Source organism: Camelus bactrianus, chromosome 19, assembly GCF_048773025.1.
Source record: "Camelus bactrianus isolate YW-2024 breed Bactrian camel chromosome 19, ASM4877302v1, whole genome shotgun sequence".
Classification (NCBI taxonomy): Eukaryota; Metazoa; Chordata; class Mammalia; order Artiodactyla; family Camelidae; genus Camelus; species Camelus bactrianus.
In genome coordinates this window covers 37,963,746-37,983,968 of record NC_133557.1, presented here as the reverse complement: position 1 = coordinate 37,983,968, position 20,223 = coordinate 37,963,746, and the positions used below count along the sequence as shown (strand labels likewise).

The following is a 20,223-nucleotide window of genomic DNA, read 5'->3' as shown; positions in this document are numbered from 1 at the left end:
GCAGTGGCGGCAGCTGGGTGGTCATCGTCTCCAAGGTCACTAGGTCACACTGGTCCTATTGCTTTGGGTTCGCCCCATTCTTAGTCCTATCTGCCTCCCTATCTGGGATCCTGTTCCTCACAGCTGCGTAAAGAAGCATGAATGGAGGACTGTGTGGTGAAGGCATCTCCTGTAAAAGCTTCACCTGTGAATGATGCCCCGAGGCCTGGGGGCCTGGAGATGAGCATTCCTGTTCCATCTCTGATGGCTGCGCAGCATTGTGAGTGTACTTAATGCCACTTAAAAATGGGAAAACAGTACATTTTATATGTATTTTGCTACAATAAAAATATATATATGTGTGTGTGATTTTCTGGCAATTTGCTATAGCAGCCCCAGAAACGAATAAATATAAGCTGAAAAATAAAGGGGGAAAGGGAAGATGATTTGAAGGTGGCAAGTACCATAGAAAAAGCTTTGACCTAAGTCTGCACTTCTCCCACCTCAGCCAACCTCCCCAAGAACAGCAAAGCGGTTACTTCTGTATCGTAAACCCTCATCCCAGCCTCCTCCAAAAGTCACTTGACTCGATGGCTCAGGGAGAGCGGGCTGGGAGCACACCCTCCAGCCCCCAGGAAGCCAAAGCTGGAATTCCCAGGCCACGTTCCCTGGGTGGGCTCCGTAGCCCCCAAAGGAAAAGGAGGGGCAGCCCCCTCAGAATCCCTGCACATTACAGCGGGGTAGAAGTCTGTCTCTGTTGGCCCCCGCATCCCAACAGAAGTCAAGCGCCGTCTGGGAGGGACATCCCAGCTCCCGCACAGGGAACAGGGCCTGCCCCTGGTGGCTCCTCCCTGGACCCCTGGCCCTGCCTTTGCTGGTTTGGGTCCAAGAGAGGCTTCTCTCCAAGGCTGAGAAACGGAAAGAAGGACTTTCTCTCCAGCTGTTCTTCGATGCTGCCAACAGCCGGTCTCCCGGCCCTCCAATCTGGTCCCTGACCTCACCGGGGCACGAATCAGGGTCTCTACAGCTCAGCCAAGACGGGACGGGTCTTCCGGTCCTCCTTCAGGCCCAGCCCCACCCCCGAATTAGGAGGGGCCCCAGCCCCCACGTCACAGAGACCAGAAAATCAGGAAGAATTAACTCGAAACCTCTCAAGCATGCCCCTCTCCAGGGAGGAGGCCGTGTCAGCAAAGCAAGAGGCTCCTCCCCAGACGTCCCTGGTGAGCCGTGCCCGGCAACCCAGCGCCACACATTCCTTCTTTTCTAGATACGCTTTACCCCATGCGCTCAGAATTTCCTACTGAGAGAGGGCAAACACGATCTCGAGCCCATCTCTGGCCGGAGACAAGACAAGCCTCCCTGCCCCGTTGTGGCTCCCAGAAGGCTGCAAAAAGTTGGGGTTCCAAATTCATACCACCTCCCCACAAAAAACCTTTTTTTTAAAAAAAAATAGCTTCACTTGCTTTTTTTTCCTCATCTACCTTATCATCCACAATGGACTTTTTTTTTTTTAACGGAAGTACTGGGGATTGACCCCAAGACCTTGTGCATGCTAAGCACATGCTCTACCCCTGAGCTGTACCCTCCGCCCCAAAAAACTGACTTTGAAAAGAATTCCCCACATCCAGAGCTTCTGTCTCCTTTTGATTCATTTTCTTTAAATCATAACCTAATACCTCTTGAATTTTTCCTTTGGCCGAGAGACCCCGGCCTCCCTGACAAGCACCCAGCGAGGCCCATCCCTCTGGCCTGTGCCCCAGTCGGCTGGCAATGGGGCAAACAGGCCCCCTAAGTGTGGGGTTGAAGCTGCAGCTGGTGGGGTGGGACGTGGCTCCTGGGCGGGAGGTCAGGGCTGAGCCCGCGGACAGGGCTGGGCTCTCCTCTGGTCTCGCCTCATCACGCGCTCCTGGTTACGGGAGTCAGGAAGGGACCCTGCAGGTACTTCCTTTCCCTCCTAGAAGGTCCCACCACCTGCTCCTCAAGCAACTGGATTCTCTAAATCCAGCATCCTAGCAGCTTGTCCAGCCCTGAGGCCACGTGCTTTGAGTCCAAGCTGGGAATGAGATTGAGAGGATCCAATGCTCTTTGCAACACTCTGAAAAGCACTAACATGTCACTTCTCCTCTTTTTTTTTTTTAAATTTTAATTTTTTGTGTTGGGGGAAGTAATTAGGTTTTTATTTATGCATTTTAATGGAGGTGGTAGGGATCGAACCCAGGACCTCGTGCTAAGCACAGGCTCTACCGCTGATGTCACTTCTTCCCCAGCCCGGCCACCCCTCACCTCCACTCATCCACGGGCAGTAAGCTGGCAGGGACGCCCTGTGGCAGTGCCGGCTTCAGCCAGCCCTGGGCCCCGGCCCTGGCTCAGCCACGGCCCGCCGTGCGGGCAGGTCTGCCCTCCTACTCACAGGCCTGAGTCGTGGGGCCATGTGGAGACCCACATACCACAGGTCTGAATATCTACAAGTTTCAAATCAAGCTAATAAGCTGTTCAGTCAAACATGCTCCACACCCCTACCCTGACTATGTACTTCCAAAAGGCCTAGGAGGCCAGGTCTGAATTCAGAACTCTAGGGTTCTGTGGAGCTCCACTCCAGAACATGGCAGTGTAGGGAAAGCTGACCCAGGTCAAGGCCTGGCCCCGGGTCAGTCCATCTGCAGGCCTCCTACACACACACACACACCGTCTCCCAGGCCAGAGTCTAAGTTCCACCCCGGTTTCCACAAAGAGCTGCCCCTCGGCCACTGCTGCACCTGTATCCTCCAGGCAAGGGCTGCCTTTGGGGGATGCACTCAGGGAGGAGACCCCAAGGGCCCTGGGAGAAGGCCTCGGGCCATCGGGGCAGGAAGTCCAGGGTCCCAGGTACACAGGGCTTGGTCCAGGAGGTCTCACAGGCTCTTGGTAGGCAAGTCCCACCACCGCAGACTCCTTACCCCATGGGGAGGAGCACAGCTGAGAAGGGCCAGAGCAGGGCCCTCTGAAGGACAGGGCCCAAGGCAGGGTTCCACCCCCTCCTTGCTGAGGTCTAAGAAAATACTGATGTGACCTGGGGACATTTCTCAAACTCTCAATGGCTCAGCTGCTTTGTCTGTAAAAAGGAGATGATAACAAGTCTTGCTCCACAGAGGTGATGTGAAGGCTGACCCAGACAGAGCAGGTGAAACACCAGCATGGTGTCTGAAACAGAGCAAGTGAGTAGGTACTGCTGCGTAACAAAAGACTCCCACACGACACACCCTTCCATGATCTCTTGTGATTCCCATGAGTGAAGAACTCAGGCAGGGTTAGGCTGGGCAATTCTTCTGTTTCTTGTGCATTGATGGTGGTTACTAAGTGACCAGCTGGTGGGTTGGTGGTTTCAGGAGTTTCCCGTGCATTTTAGTGCCTTGCTGGGGACAGCTGGAAGGCTGGTCTTAGCTGGATCATTGATTAGAGCACCCAGGTGCAGCTCCTTTGGCTTGATGAGCTCCAGGTCATCAAACTTCTCTCATGACAGGGCAGGGCTCCCAGAGCTGGTGTCCCAAGACAGGACGTGGAGCTCCCAGACACATTAGGCCTAGGCCTGGAGACTCGTTCGTTCAGCAGCACTTCCGCCATTTTTCTGCTGGTCCAGTGGCCACAGAGCCTCACCTAGTTCCAAGAGAAGGGATGTGAATGCCACGTTTCAATGAGAAGGGCAGCAAAGAATTTATGGCCATCTTTAATCTATGGAAAAATTACTCTAATTTTTCAAACAGAGGAGTTAAAATGCGAAGACAGTGGGACCATGCCGGTCTATGACATCTTGAAGAAGATCAAGGTTATTTTTGGGAACTTACTGTTCAGAGCTGCTCTGAAAGCTCTCTCCCCTTCCCTGACCCCACTCCATGGCTGACCTCATGTCCCATTCAATAGATCCTTGCCCAGCGTGAGTCAGTCCATTCAGCCAAACTCAGGTTCCTAACCAGAGCGATGAGTGTCATGAAGAGGTGATAGGAAGATAAATGGACTTGCAGAGAATCCCCATCTTTTCCCGTGAAGCTCACCGTCAGTGAAGGAAACAGGAAGGTGGGTAGCCAGTGGTGCACTGCTGAGTCTGCTCTCAGGAGGGAGGGGCAGATTTGTAGTGCTGCTGATTCTCCTGGTGTAAACACTCCTACTGTGGTGGACTTCAGACTCCCCACATGACTTCATTAAACCCAAGCTGGTGCGCACCAGCCCCCGCAGACAGTTTTCAAAGGATGCAAACAAGACGGGGTGTGATCAATGCCAAGAACAAGCTGCAGGAGAGACAGTGTCCAGCTGGGGATGAATGAAGGGTGGATGCCTCCTGAAGGAGAGGGCATTGAGGGTGAGCTTGGGAGGATGGGAAGAGAGGAGTGAAGGAAGACCCTCCAGGTAGGAGGAGCAGCGTGGGGAAAGACCCGGGGTGGGAGAGCCCAAGGTACATGGAAGGCCAGCCTGAGGCGAGGTGCATGGAGAAGAATGGTTGAAGGTCCGTTGGAGAAGGCAAGGCAGACTGACTGGAAAGCAGAACTGGGGAGCGAATTTACCTGGCAATGAGGAGCAAGGGAAGGCTTCAGCACAGGGACTGACATGATCTAGACAGGTCAGGCAGGCAGCAGGTGGAGGGGACCCGGATGAGCCTGGGCGGGAGATGGGACTGCGGGAGGAAGAGGGAAGGAGCAGCCCACACAGACAGGCCTCCACCCGAGAGTCGGCAAAGGGCCGTGTTACACTCAGCTGGGCTTTCGGATGGTTTGCCCATTTCCTCCAAGTTCTTCTCCCAGACCAATGGGAAATGTTAATGGTCCATTCTTGAAAACAGTTCTGTCTTTTAGACAAAGAATGAAGGGCTCTCTAGTGGCAGCTCAGCTCGCAGGAAGACTCTGGGCCAGGGACAGGGGCTTCTCCAAGGTCTCCCCACTTTTCTCCAGGAAGTAGCCTCCGGCATGAAGCCCAGCATCCTTCACAGACCCTCAGAGGCCTCAAGTCCCCCTGGGGGCGTCCTAAATGGGTTGGGGGGGCATGAATAGTCACCAGAGAGACAGATGCCCCTTATACGTAGGATGCACTGTCCCCTTTAATCGTCATACACATCCTGTCTGAGAATCGGTATTTGTTACCCCATTTTACAGGTGGAGAAGCTGAGGTCCAAGGAGGTGAGGGACTCCAACAGGTGTGGTAGGGCAAGCGCTCCTTCCTGCCTGGGGATGGAATGTCCAGCCTATCTGGGGATACAAAACTAGCCTCTGTGAAACAATCAGAAGGAAATAAAGAGAAACCATTTCTGTGCTGTCCCCAACTCAACACCCTGACGATGCAGGGTCTGAAGAAGAGCCTGCAGCCCACAGGATAACGTGTTTCACACGTGTTCACGGCACAAACACAGCCCTTACAGGCGACACAAACAGAATCGCCTCCACTCGTGTGTAACTGGAATAGAACCTGAATTCACATGAAACACGGCCCTCTCCCAAAGCCTTGAAAATGGTTTTCTAAAGTCTCTTGAAGAGGACGGGAATAGCTCAGTGGTAGAGAGTGTGCTCAGCATGCCCAAGGTCCTGGGTTCAAGGCCCAGGACCTCCATTAAAAAAAAAAAAAAAAAAAAAAAAATCCCTTGAAGAGGCAAACACTGGGGGAGGGCTATTCCAAACCCACAGCCCACCACAAAGTCTCTCAATCACCCTTTCACCCGCCTCTCTCTCCGAAGCGCCACACCACAGGGGAGCCTCTCTCCTCTCACCCGCAGGCCCTGCACCCTCCTGGCTTCCTTGCCCCCCACTTCCTGCCTCGCCCCCACCCCCACCCTCTCCCAGAGATGTTTCCTCCCAGAGCAGCTCTAAGTGCTTCCGCTGGGAAATCATTTTCACCTCTCTGGCCTCCAGCATCTTCCGGATGTCTCCCCACCCATGACCCCAGTGGACACAAGCAAAGCCGGGTGAGGGAGGCCAGCCAAGACCAGGGGAAAAGGCCTTTGTCACGGTCACTTATTTTCCCACCAAAATTCTGAGCTGCAGCTAAAGGCACCTGGGTGTCACCTCGGCTCAGTCACTAAGTGTGACCTTGGGTGGGTCGTTTAACTCTTGGACCTTGACTTTCAGTAGAAACTGGGAACAGGGCCTCCACCCTGTGGGATGGGAGATACTGTGAACTTTGAACCCGCTAGGTCTGGGGCCAAAGGCAGGATCATACACCTGGCAAAAGGCACAGCCGAGTCTCATCCTGAGGGAACAGACCCAAACAGAAACACAAGTGGTCTGTGGTCCTAAAAGCATCATAAAGGACATAGAACAGGATTCAAGAGGGATGTGACAACTAAAGGTGGTGTGATCTGGGATTAGATCCCCAATAAGGATGGGGGTTTCTGTGAAAGCATCACAAGCGTGTGTAGGCGGGTCGTGCATCAGACAGCACTTCTGAGCCACTGCTGTACCCAGTGAATCTGATGAATTGTACTGAGCGTGAGACAGTGCCTTGTGTTCAGGAGACACACATGGAGTATTTAGGGATAAAGCAGCAGGACTCTCCACCGTTTTCAAATGTTTCAGAAATTAATAATAATAGCATGGGTGTATAGATGTGCGTGTAAATTATATGTGTAGTTTTTACATGTATATGGAGAAAGAGAGGACGGTGCAAAATGCTAACAACTGGGAAATCTGATGACTCTGTGGTCCTATTTTTATGTTTCCTGTCAAAGTATTTTTAAAAAAGAGTTAAAAAGAAAAACAACAGTGGTACACAGCCGTCTTGCAATTATGAATTTTAAAATATCAAAGAAGCTAGTTACTCAACTCACTCTTTCGACAAGCATTCACTGAGCACCTACTGTATGCAGGACAATGCTAGGAACTGGGCCGCAGGGAACAGAGCCCCAGTCCAGAAGCCAGCCCAGGCTCCAGCCTGCAGTGGGCCCCATCGCGGGCTTCCCTATCGCCCCCGGACACCAAGGCTCTCCCTGTCCTGGGGAAAGTGGGCGCCCGCTGCCAGCAGGCCCCTCGCGGGAACTGCCCTCACCTGAAGGGATCCACTTTGCCTAAGGCTACACTCCCTCCCCTCATCTAATGACTGGTCCTTTGCAGGCGTAGGTAAAGGCCTGGCCCCTTCCTGGATTTCGGACAACAATAAAGTCTATCTCCGCTTCAGATCTCCCCCGTCAGCTCAGACCGCCCCTGGAGACAACATCGCAGTTCAACTTGTCCCTTTGCCAAAAGCACTCCACAAAACTTCCCGCATGTGACCGCAGCCTCAGAGTTTGTGTCCAGGGAAACTGAACAACCATTGAGTCCCGACAGGAAACAAATGCCACAGTCAGATTAGAAAAATTCAGGGAGGGGGGCTGTGGCTCAGCGGTAGAGCACACGCATAGCACACACGAGGGCCCGGGTTCGATCCCCAGTCCCTCTGTTACAAATAAATAAATAAAAGAACCTAATTACCTCCCCCCACCAATAAAAGATTAGGAAAATTCAAGGTGGGTTACCAAAAGGACAATTTACACAAACGTGGGTGGGATGGGACCACCAGGAGCAAGGCAGTGACCTGGGCTGAGAGGAACGAGGCTGTGATCACCCCTTCACAGGAAGTCCCAGGAAACACAGTGGTCATGTGGTCAGGGTCCTTCAGCGAGACACAGCCAGTCCAAGACGGCCCTGCTGCGAGGGAACCTGTCCTCCCTACCCTTCTCCTCTCCTCTGACTCCAAACAGGGCTTCCATTGGCCGAAGCCAGCCAGACACCAAGTTCATGAGAACCACTGCACAGGTGTCTGGGTCAGCCCCCGGGGAACAGGGGTGGAGAAGGTGAGGGTGGGTCTGGAGAGCAGATGGAAGACACCCAGAACAGGGCCAAACACTCCAACTCTTGGATCTTAGTATCTCTTTGAGAATCTAGCGGAAGTTCTGAACTCCACCCAGGAAATGGAACGTAAAAATTTGCAGCTAGTTTTGAGGAATTCATGGACGCTCCCCCAGGAAAGCAGTGCTCCGGCGGCGTGGTCAGAGTAGCAGCCCACAGGCGGGCTCCTGAAAGGAGGGGGAAAGTGGAAGAAAAGGGGGCGGTGCTGATACCCTTATCTCATAAGGTTGGGAACTGAGAGACACCAGCAACTGCTGCTCCGGGAGGTGCTCATGTCGAAACCAAAGACTGTCACGGAAAGTTCCCGCACTGGGAGTGGGGAGCTTAGTCCTCAGATCTCAGCTACCACGGGTGAACAGCTACGACTAAAGGTGGTAATTCAGGAACGCAGGTTTAAGTTTGTGATCTGGAGTCTGGAGAAAATACACAAACTGGAACTTCCAAAGGATGTCATCTCAGGGGATTGGGCCGGGAGGTGAGGAGGCACAGGTATGGCAGGTAAGAGGCAGCTGCTTTCATTTTAAGCTTTTCTGATGTATCTGAGTTGTTGCCACATGTGTATGTGTGTTTGTGTGTGTCTGTGTGTGTATGTGCATATATATACATATATATAACTTTGATAAATATAAAAAAACTTTTAACCCTTGTGTTTTATCTGCCCTTATCTCTGTCCCTACAAGGCTCAGAGCCAGTGAACCCCATGTGATCTTCCAGCAGGCTGAGCCCACTCCCACCTGCAGAGCAGAAAGAGCCCTGCTTCTCCACCTACTTCTGCCCTAAAGCTTGGTGACTCAAAACAATAAAAATTTATCATTTCTCACAATTCTGTGGGCTGACCAGGTGGTTCTTCTACTTTGTGTGGTATCAGCTGGGACCCTGGAATGGCCAGAAAGTACAGATGGCCCCACTCACGTGGTTTGGCTGGACTGGCTGCTGGCTGGGAGCTCCGGAGAGCCGCTGACCAGAAGCCTCCGTCCGTGTGTGTGTGTGTGTGTGTGTGTGTGTGTGTGTGTGTGTGTGTCTCCACTCAGCTGCTTGAGCTTCCTCACAGAATGGCAGGTAGGTTCCAAGAAGAAACAACTCAAGAGGCCAAGGCAGGAGCTACAGGCCTCCGCAGCCTTGGAACTTACATAGAAGAATCACTTGTACTCACTCTGTTCATCAAAAGAAATCAAAGCCCAGCCCAAATTCAAGAGCAGGGAGTTAGAGCCCATCTCTTAATGGGAGGAAGTGGCAAAGAACTGCAGTCACCCCAACAGGCAGAGACAAAAAGGCTTCACGGCAAAGGCTGAAGACCCCCACGTGACCACTGCCCCTCTGCCCCAGCCATGTTCCTGCCGGCCACACCCTGACTGACCATCTGCTGGTGACATCCACCTGCCCTTCTGCCCTCAGGCCCATCCTTTCAGTCCTCCGAGGGCAGTGCCACCTCTGGGTCCAGAATGATGTGATCATGGTGGCTCTTGATTTTGGGGGATTTTGCTGGTATCTTGCCCTTCAGATTTTAAACTCCTTAATGACACAAAGGAAGTCTTCTAAAAACTGCTCTGTACATCTTAGTGAAAGAAACTTTCCCTTCTGCTGGAGGGTTGTAGTTAATAAATGCAATCTTCATTTAAATTATATATCTATGGAGTTTGGGATTAACATATGTAAAATAGATGAACAACAAGGGCCTACTGTGGAGCACAGGGAACTATACGCAATATCTTGTAATAACCTCTAATGGAAAGGTTTTGAAAAAGAATAGATTTATATATATAATATATTTATATATATAACTGAATCACTTTGCTGTACACCTGAAACATGGTAAATCAACTATACTTCAATTAAAAAATTATGTATCTATGAATATGTAAGTTACACACTCACATGTGCAAGGCTGCCACCTTGCACAGCTCCGGGGGGGCACGGGGCGCCCCAGAGATTACATCCACGGAGCCCCTGGAGGAATGCAGCCCACACGGCTGAATGTGGCCTCCCTGGGTTTGGATGCTCCACACAAGAGATGTTTCACTTGACCTCTCCCGTGCACACTCCTTTTAGGGCAGTGGCTCTCAACCTGGCGGTGCATTATAATCACCTGGGCAGACCACACCCCCAAATAATTAAATCTGAATTACTCTGGGGTGGGACCCAGGCATCCGTATTTTTAAAGCCCCCTAAGTGATTCCATTGTGCAACCAAGGTTGAGAGCCAGAAGTCTCAGGAAATGAGTACATCATCTTTGAAAAGGCTTTTGTTGTTGTTTTTCACTAATATAAAATAGTTGGCATTCATTGTAGGAAAAAATGTGAAAATCACGGAAAAACCTAGAACAGCAAAACACGTTTCGTTTCACCCACCTCCACGCACTTGTCCCTTCAGGGTTTTCCTTTCTCTGTGAGTGGGTCTCCCCACGGAGTCCTGCGGCGCTTCAGAGGTTTGTCCGCCTCCATCCTGCTCCTCTTCAAACGAGGGTGCTTTTCCTGAACTGGACTATCCCTCTGGCCTCAGGATGGAAGTGTGAAACTTCTTTGTCTGCAGAGAGAGTTCAGTGCCTCCATTAACCTTTCCTAGGGACACTCAGGGTCGAAGGTCACACCCTGGACCTCCTGCCGCCTAACAGACTTTGGACCAGGACTTTCATCAGCCTTGCTGGGCCTCGGCCTTGCCCTCCTGTGAGGCGCCAGCACGCACTGTCGGTGATGGCTCCCGGCCACGTGGAGGCAGAACCCTGTGTGATTCCTGAGCTGTCAAGTATCCACCAAACAATCCTCCAGAACACTCAGCCAAGCCCAAGCCCCCAGCCCCTCTGGCCCCAGGACCTCAGGTCGCCCTCCCTGTTTGATGGGGTCCCTGGTTCCTGATCCACTGTCTGGGCCAAGGCCAGTTCCAGGCCTCAGGCTGGTGGAGCCGGGTACCTGCTGGTGCACGTCCGGCTGGCCCCCCTGCTGGGACATTTAACTTCTGTATCCTGGCCTTTCTGTCATTGCTGAATCACCACAGAGAAACTTCTGCAGGACCAGGCCCTGGGGGTCCCAACACTCTGCCCCCAGCCCTGGCCCTGACATCTCCTGCCGTGGCACGAGGGACTCACAGTCACACCCACTCCTGTTCCAGCCCCGCTCCTGGTGCCCTTAATCAGAACTGGTCCCTCCCTCCTGGAGCAAGGAGAGAGAACAGGGTGTCCGGAGAGGGCCTTGCTGGGAGATGGAACCCTGCCGGGGACTTGGGGATGGCCTCCTGGAGGAAGGGGCTGGTGGGCGGGCAGCTGGTTAGGTGAGAGGAGCGGGCGTGTTCCCGAGAGAGGAGCAGCAAGTGTAAGGGTCTGTGGCTGAAAGAGAGGCTCCTCCTGTCACCAGCTGAGGTCCTCGGACTCTTTAATAAGTAGAAATTGATAAAAGGCGAGAAATTCAGAGAAGGCTTTTATTGGGGCCGGTGCTGCAGCGGGGGGGGGGGGGGGCGAAAACAAGCAACAGGTGCTCTTGTTCGCTCCCTGAGGAGAGTGGGCGTGTTCTTTAAATGGGTGAGGGTGGGGGCGGCGGGTGGCTTAGGTGGTCTGCCCACCCCCTTGGTGGTGCTGGACGCAGGGATCACGTGCAGTCCCCTCCGTTTACCCCGGGAACCTCAGAAATGGCAATTGGTTTGTGGCCTTTTTGTATCTTATTGTGCATAATTGCCCCGGCTGCACATGCGTGCAGGTATTTTTAGTCCCTTATAGTTTCTTTGTATTCTATTGCTCAAGGAGACATTCGTTTGGGTGCAGGTGCAAGCACTCCAGTAGAGGTAGAGGGTCCCACGTCCCAGTCCGTCTCCTTGTGCTGGGTCCCCTCCAGGCAAGAGAGTGAAGTAAGGAGAGCTAGGAGGGGGCCGGGCCAGAGCCCCTGATCCCACATCTTAGAGGGCCCTCCAAGGGCCCCCTGAGGTTCCTAGGCAAGCGAGTAACACAGACACACACACACACACACACACACACACACACACACACGCGCGCGCGGGCGCGCGCTGAATGCCCCAGGCAGAGGTGTGGGAGCCGTCCTCAGACGCTTCCCCTGTGGTGTCTCTGAAGGAGACACAGAGCCTGAACCCAGTTTGCCTCCAGGAAGGGACGGGGGAGGGAGAGACTCTTAGGTATGAATTCTTTTATACCTTCTGGCTTTTGTTTCACATGAGTACCTCAGCTATTCAAAAATAAAATAAAAATTAAGATCGATCCTGTCAACATAAAAACGAGTTAACCCGAATCTCTTCGATGAGGAGCAACCAGTCAAGTCCAAATTGAGGAGAATTCTACCCAACGAACAACCTGAGCCCTTTCAAATATCAGTTTCTCGGAAGACAAGGCAGGTGAGAGAAGGTTCCAGGTGACAGGAGACCGAGGAGCCCTGCAGCGGGGGAGGTGATGGGGCGGGGCTGGGTCCAGGCGGAAAGGCTGTGGTTAGGGTAACTGGCGGAATTTGAATACGGGCCACAGAGGCTAGATGTGTCTCTGTGTAAAATCCATTGGGTGTGATAATGATTTTGTTCTTGTGAAGGAGAATGTTCACGATCGTAGAATACATGCAGAAATAAATATCTGAGCAAAATGTCAGGGGAGTCTGTAACTTATTCTCAAATAGTTCTGCAAAAAAAAAAAAAGAAAAACAAAAAAAGAAAGGACACAGAAGAAAAGAAGGAAGGAAGGAAATATTACTGACTTTTTTTTTGGACCAATGTATATGTTTCTAGAGAGACGGGAAGCTAATGTGGCAAACTGTTCATTGTTGGTGAATTTAATTATTATTCTTGCAGTTTTGTATGGTTCAAAATTGTTCAAGTGAGAAGTCAGCAAAAAATTAAGATTCACATAAAAATACTTTTTAAACAATTGCTTATGAAAGGAAAAAAAGAATGAGTGTTGGGAGCTTTTCATATTTTAGTCAAAAACAAATCTCTCCACCTGACCCTGGCGGCCGGCTGAACTACAGCCACCTCTGGGTGGCATAACCAGTTAAAATGCTAATGCTTTCAAGTGCCCTTTAAAAAACACTCACTCTGACTCCACAAAATGGGTGAAGCAGCTCACTGTGAAGGGGCTGAGGGGGCCACACGGTCAGAGAATTCTCAGTTCTTTTCAAGCATGTAAACATTTCCAACAGTGTAATGACCTGACCTTTTTCACATGCCAAGCCAAAGTCATTTTTCTTTGCATAAGCACAGATTTAGAAAAAGAAAACAATTATGCAGGTGGCCTTTACAGAGGGAGTGTGATCCTGGGAATTCCCGGTCCTGCGGCAGCAGGAGGGGGCAGGGTGACGGCTGATGACTTGGGTGGGATGGACCCAGTGATGCCACTCCCCTCACGTGAGGTCAGTTTCACCACAATCCAGAGTGTGGACTGGCCACTGTGTTGCCCTTACTATAAAACTGGAGATAATGAGAACTAAAACTCATTACCATCCGTGGTTGGCCATCAGTGAGTCCGCCCTGATGGGTCTCCCAAGAGGAGAGTTTTGATAGTGCCAATGAGAACCCAGGGAGGGGGTTCTTGTTGTCTGGGCAGCGCCTGCAGTGGGGAATCCTGGGATGCGATGAGATGTGGAGAACTGGGGGTGCCTGGGACAAGGCTCTTGAGCTTGAACCCTCTCAGGGCTGCCTGGAGCAGCTGGGAGGCTGGGAAATTAGCAGCTTTCTGATGACAGCACCCAAGGCAGTTCAGAGTTCAGAACTGGGTTCAAATCCTGAACTTGCCATCTACTGGCATAATTTCCCCAAGCCTCATCATCTTCATCTCTAAAATGAGTAGGTGAGTGTCCACCTAGAAGTGTACTCTGAAGATGAAGTGAGGTGAAGCCGCTAAGCCCCCAGTGGAGATGAGCACAAAGTGGACCTTGGGGTGGGAGCTCAGACTGGGTCCGCGGGGATCAGACCAGGGCAGCGCCGGGAGTACAGAGAGATGGAAGCAACTGCATCCCAGGGCTCCTCCAGCGGCTGCAGAGAGAGAGGGGTACAGAAGCGAGTGGAAGGAGGACTTGGTGACCCTATGGGGAGGGACAGAGAAGGTGGGGCTGAGAAGCCGCTCCCCCAAGGAGAGAAACCTCCTTAACTGCTTTGCTTTTGCTGCCCGGAATGGAATCTGCAAGTTTGGATCCTGGACTGAACTGCTCAAGGAAATGGGGCTGAGACTAAGGCAGCAGCAGCAGCCCGCCTCCCCTCAGCCTCCCTGCAAAACATGTGCCAAAGCAAAGTGTTTCATAATTTATATCTACGGAGAAATGAGGGATCCTTCAAAAGGTCTCAATTCTGGGACCACTGGGTGGTCATCTGGGGAAAAGAAAACTGGCTCCCTACCTTACTCCTAACCCCAAAATAGACATATGAAACATGCTCAGCATCACTCATCATCAGGGAAATGCAAATCAAAACCACAGTGAGATATCACCTCACACCTGTCAAAAAAGCTACCATCAAAAAGACCACGAATAACATGCTGACGACGATGTGGAGGAAAGGGAACACCCATGCACCGATGGTGGGAATGTAACTTAATGCAGCCGCTTTGGAAAACAGTATGGAGTTTCCTCAAAAAATTAAAAATAGAACTACCATAATATCCAGCAATTCCACTCTTGGGTATTTACCTGAAGAAAAAATGCTAATTTGAAATATTATTTGATTTGAAATACTTGATATATGTACCCTATGTTCATTGCAGCATTATTTACAATAGCAAAAAAGTGGAAGCAACCTAACTGTCCAGCAACAAATGACTGGATAAAGAAGATGTGGCATATATGTGTGTGTAACACATATATATAATGGAACATTATTCAGCCATAAAAAGGAATGAAATCCTGCCATTTGTGACACCATGGATGGACCTAGTGGGTAGTATGCTAAGTGAAATAAGTCAGACAGAGAAAGACAGATACTGTGTGATTTTACTTATATGTGGAATCTGAAAAGCAAACAAACAAAATAAAACAGAAACAGACTCATAAACATGGAGAACAAACTGGTGTTCATGGGGCGGGGGTGAAGTAGGTAAAGGGGATTAAGAGATACAAACTTCCAGTTATAAATAAATAATTCACAGGGATATAATATACAGCTTAGAGAATATAGTAAATAATACTAATTCTGTATGGTGACAGGTGGTTACTAGAATTATTACTGTGATCATTTCATAATATATTTCATTGTCAAATTGCTATGTTGTACACCCAACACTAACATAATATTGTACATCAAATACACTTCAATAAACAAATTCCAGATGGATCAGAAATTTAAACATTAAAATGGAATATTTTATAAGCATGAGAAAAAATGGAATAATTTTTTTTAAAAATCTCAGAGTGGGAAAGACTTTCCTTAGCATAACACAAAACCCGGAAGGCATTTTTTTAAGTAAAAAATTTAATTACATAAAAAATGTCAAATGTCAAATAAGTCAAAAGACAAACAACAAAGTACAAAAAGTATTTACAACATGTGTGTTTTGCAAAGGTCAGTTTCCTTAATATATAAAGCACGTGTAGATATCAATAAGAAAAAGACCAACAACCCAGTTTTAAAAAGATGGAAAAGGATGGAGCTGAGCTCATAGATATGGATATAAATGGCTTTGAAACACATGAAAGATGCTTAACCACACTTGTAATAAAAGGAGCAAGAATTATAGTGACTATTGCATAGCAATTACATTTAGCTCCTGGACTGGCAAATATCACAAAGTTGGATAGCCCTGTGTGTGGCTGAGGGCATGGAGAATAGACGCTCTCAAACACTGTTGAAGGGAGGTAAAAAATCAGTACAGTTGCTCTAGAGGGCATTTTGACAATATTTATAAAAATTAAAAACGCTCATCTCTTTTGGCCAAGCAATACCACTGCCAAGATTCATCCTACAGACACACAGGCACTCATGGCAGGCAGCCTAGTTACGGAGATAAAGATGCTCAGTGCGGCTTAGTGAGACAGCAAGACTGGGGGCAACCCAAACACCTGGCAATGAAGAACTGGTTAAATAAATCTGCGATCCTACATGGGATACGAAGCAGCCATTTTTTTTTTTAGTGAAGAAGCGCTTTCTGTACTGATATGAAATTATCTCCAAAACATATTAAATGAATTTATATACAGTCATCCTTCCCGGTGTCCACAGCTGGACTGGGACTCACCCCACCCCCGGCATACACCAAACTCTGCGATGCTCAAGTCCTGCGTATAAAACGGTGTAGTGTTTGCATATATACTACCCACGTCCTCCCGCATACATTAAATCATCTCTAGATTGCTGATAATACTTAACACAATGTTGGCCTGCACAGCAAATTCAAGTTTTGCTTTTTGGAACTTTCTGGAATTTTTTTTTGAAATATATTTGATCTGCAACTGGTTGAATCCATAAATATGGAACCTGTGGATATGGAGGGCCAACTCTGTGTGTGCATGTGTGTACATGCACGTGCCTTACCTTAATATATACATTTATTTATACACACACACACACACATATACATATCTTGCATAAAAGATATATGTAAGCCTGCAGAGAATATTTTTGGAAGATGCAGTGCTTTCCTCTGGAGAGCGGAAGGGGTAGAGAGATGAAAGCCACTTAGGTTTCACACGTGATTACATCAACATGCAGATGTATTACCTATTTTGAAAAATAAGATATTTTTAAAGCCTTGGCACTTGGCGAGATCAGCCATGTCTTCCTTGTGGATGAGTTCAGTCCCTCAAGTCAGAAACCAGACTCCAAGGGAACCCCAAGGTGATGCAGGCTTAGAGACAGGGAGCCTCGAGGAGTGTGAGGACCCACTGGGGGGCCCAGTGCATCATGGCAGCTCCAGGGTGGAACCAGCCAGAGATTTGGGGGTGTGGGGAGAGGGGTGCTCGGCTATCCCAAGCCAGGAGCCAGTAACTTCCAGGAGAAGACTGAAGAAGGAGATTGGGGCCTTCCTCATGAGAGGAGGCAGGGTGGGAACACCCACAGCAGGGCTCAGACTAGGGTGGGGTGAGGGTGTGGAGAGCCCCCTCCCAGACTAGGACCTCAGCCCTGCAGCCTCTGAGAAACACTGAGGTCCCGCAAGGCTGGAAGAAGGCACCCCACCCCCACTGCCATCCCCAGCGGCCACATCTCCATCCAGAACTTGGCCTGTGTTTGCCGGCCTCCACGCCAGGCGGGGCTGAGTCAGGGAATTCCAAGCAGCAGGCAGCTCCTCCACAAGGCCCACCACGCCGACTTTCCACCAGCCGTGTGGTCAAGTTGGACTCAGAAGCCTGCACTGGTAACCTCACCCGTTTCTCTGTGCTGGGTTTTCCCCTCTCTGTCTCAGCTAAGAGTTCCTTTTGGAAATTTTCAGCCCTTTTATGGCATAGTTAAGGAGAAAGGAATTTTTCCAGAACTCAGTCAAAGATGTTGGCTTGGCTGGGGTGAGAGGAGTCGGGGATTTGGAGGAGGAAAGCAAGGCGGCTGCTGCGGCTGGGGTGTGAACTGGGACGTGGTGAGACCCCAGGACCAGGCTCCTCCTGACCTGGGCCACCCTTCCCAGAGCCTCTGGTCCTGAGCCTTGTTTGCCTACAAAAGACTACTGCTTTCTAGTCTTTGATCATCCTAAATCTCTCATTATCTCCCCAAGACTGCTCCCCACGGCACAGTCAACTTACAACGTCAGTGCAAAACATCTCCTGTCTGCTTGGGCCCTGGTGTCCCCCTCCTCCTCCCCACAGCTTGTCCTAACCTCTCTCCGGCTATACTGGAGAGCAAAATTATTGGGGAAAAGAACTCTTGGGGATTCACCCCAGCTAAATGGGTTGAGAGCAACTCGGAAGAGACCAAGCAAATTCCACAGAGACTGCTGCCCCCCTGCCCCCACCCCAGCACTCCCAGGGCTTCTTGCCACCCGGAGGTCTAAAAGAGCCTGGTCCAGTCTTCACTCAGACCCCACATCGCAGACTTCTACCCGGCATCTGCTTTCTCCACGCTGTCTTCTTCCTCCCATCGCTTGTTGATTTCCTGCCAAACCATTTCCCTCCTGGCTCCAAACTTCTGTCGGGAAAGAAATGAAATCAGCACTTGGAGAGCTGGAAGGGGAAAAACAGCTGCTAGTAACAAAACGGCACTGGGAGAGGGGCCGCTGGGCAGCTGGATCGCGGCGGAAAAGGTAGAGTCTTATGAGGGCACAGAGCTTATAGCAGGAGGGGCAAACGCAGATGCCCCACGGGCACCATGATGGAGGCTTCTTAATGGCGTCTTGAGCTGTGTTCTTCAGACACGGACACATCTTGTATCCACATTAACCATCCTTGGGCCATGCATTTCCCTCTACTTTAGAGATGCGAGTACAGTTATCTTTCCTCTTCACTTTTCCTATTAAGAAAAATTATAGTGCATGTGTTTGGGGCACAATAGAGAGTGGTGGTGGCTGTGGTATCAGGGCCACCAGGTGAAACTGCTCAGGATGAGCAGACTCTGGAATCCACCAACTACAGCCATAGGGCCGTAACAAATCTGATCTGGATATTTGTGTAAAAATCGCCTGAGATTTAAATGTTGACAACTAATCCCAAAGTAACAAGAAAACATAGTAAATAGAAAACAGCAGAGGAGATAAAATCAATCAATGTAACTGTCAGTAATCACAATATATTTAAATAGGTTAATTTCCAATATTAAAATGCAGTGTTTAGGACTTGATTGTCCACTGTCCGGGCTCCTGAAGAAGACACACTACTCTTACCCAAAAGACCTTCACAGTTTTGCTGTTTAAGGCACTGACAGGTCAGCACAGGGTGGGCTAAACACAGCGCATCTGAGGGCTGGGCCTGCAGGTCAGAGCTGAAGACCTCTGGTGTAAGGGTAAGAGCGTGGGCCCCCCTCTGTCTGCAGTGGGCAACGTCAGAGCTCCACCCATCCCTCAGGTCCCCTTCCACCATCGTGTGCCCTGGACTCCTTCCAGCTCTGAAGTGCTTCTGCGTTCCCAAGAGTGCACCTGTGGCTCCTTTGGGAGGGCCGCCTCGAGCTGCTGGAGCTCCTTGCTGGGAGGCAGTATGCCCAAGGCACCTAGAACTTCCATGTTTCTCCCCACGTGTCCCACACCTGCCATCCTTGGAGAAGGACTAATGAGAACCGGTATATGGAAGTCCAGCCCTCCTGCCTTGAGTCAAGATAACCCTGAGTACCCTCACACTCCAGAGCTCCCGAGAACCGGGCTGAAGCCACCCTCTGCGGGACTTTGTCTGAGATCGTCCCTGGCTTGGCCCCTCGCCCCGACTCCTGACCCACTGCCTTCACTCTCTTCAGCTTCTCCTGGGAGAACTCCCTTAATAAATCACAGGCACATGAGTCCTTGTCCCAGGATCCATCCTGGAGGACCCTTCCTTAGACACAGCCAAGCCAATGAACAACAACTTCTGCAGTGGAAAGAATAGCTTTGCCAAGAGCTGATACAAGAGTTTGAGAGCCTCAGAGGACATGGCTGTGAAAGTACATTGCCTTGTCGCAGACTCCACTTAGGATGCTTGGGGCTCCTACAACCCCTCTGCTCTCCCATCCCTCCCCCCTTCATTTGCATATCACCCTTCCTTTGGCCTTGAGGTTGCTCCCAAACATCACCACCACCACCACCACCACCACCTGGCAGCCATGCAAATTGTGTGCCTGACCCCGCCCTGGACCCAGGTGGGCCTTGACTGGTATAAGCCAATTTCGGGAAGTCCTAGCCCCCTTGCATAGTGGCTGGTACATATAACCCACACTGAAGTCATTTAGCAAAAGAATTCCCAGGGAATGCTGCAGGTAGTGATCCTGCTATCTTGAAGAGGGAAATTCTGGAACACAGATGCAATCTAGAGAGTGCAGGCCTGCAACATGAGGGAAGCCAGCTAAGAATAAAATTGACCTACAGAAGCAAGCAGATGAGAAAATTGAAGGGAAAGGATGTCAGAGCCCAAATCTGGTTTCTGTTGCTTGCCACCAAAAGCACCTGGCACTTCCCAGGAGGTGAGGGGAGCCAGTAAAGAGCATTTTACAGAGCCAGTTACTGCTGTGGGCAAACGGGCCACTCAGGATAGAGGTGACCAACAGATGAGGACCACGTGCTTCAGAGTTATCCCAGCGGAGAAGAAGCTAGGGTATTTCCCCATCAGCTCCTGCCAGCCAGAGAAGCACTGCTCCGGTTCACTGGCTCTCAAACTAGAATCGTCTGAGGAGTTATTTTTTAAATCATGATGCCTAGGTCCCACCCCTGGAGATCCTGAGTTGATAAGCCCAGGCGCTGAGACCAGTAAAAGCTCCCTAGGGGATCTGTGTGCACAGTATAGTTTGGGAAGCCCCAGTCTCACTGATTTCTCCAATCCCTTTGAGCCTCCAAGTTCAGGGCCTCCCTGGACAAGGTCAGCTAAGGATGGAAACCCTGAGAAAGCTGCCA

The 20,223-nt window shown here is 50.4% G+C and overlaps 1 long non-coding RNA gene across 1 annotated transcript; it reads left to right on the top strand.

The window, feature by feature from the left end:
* Positions 1 to 7,890: 7,890 nt before the first annotated feature.
* LOC141574004 (uncharacterized) lies at positions 7,891 to 8,643 on the top strand. The gene is made up of 2 exons (XR_012500499.1): positions 7,891 to 8,318; positions 8,501 to 8,643. It is a non-coding gene; the product is annotated as an uncharacterized LOC141574004 (long non-coding RNA).
* Positions 8,644 to 20,223: the final 11,580 nt, after the last annotated feature.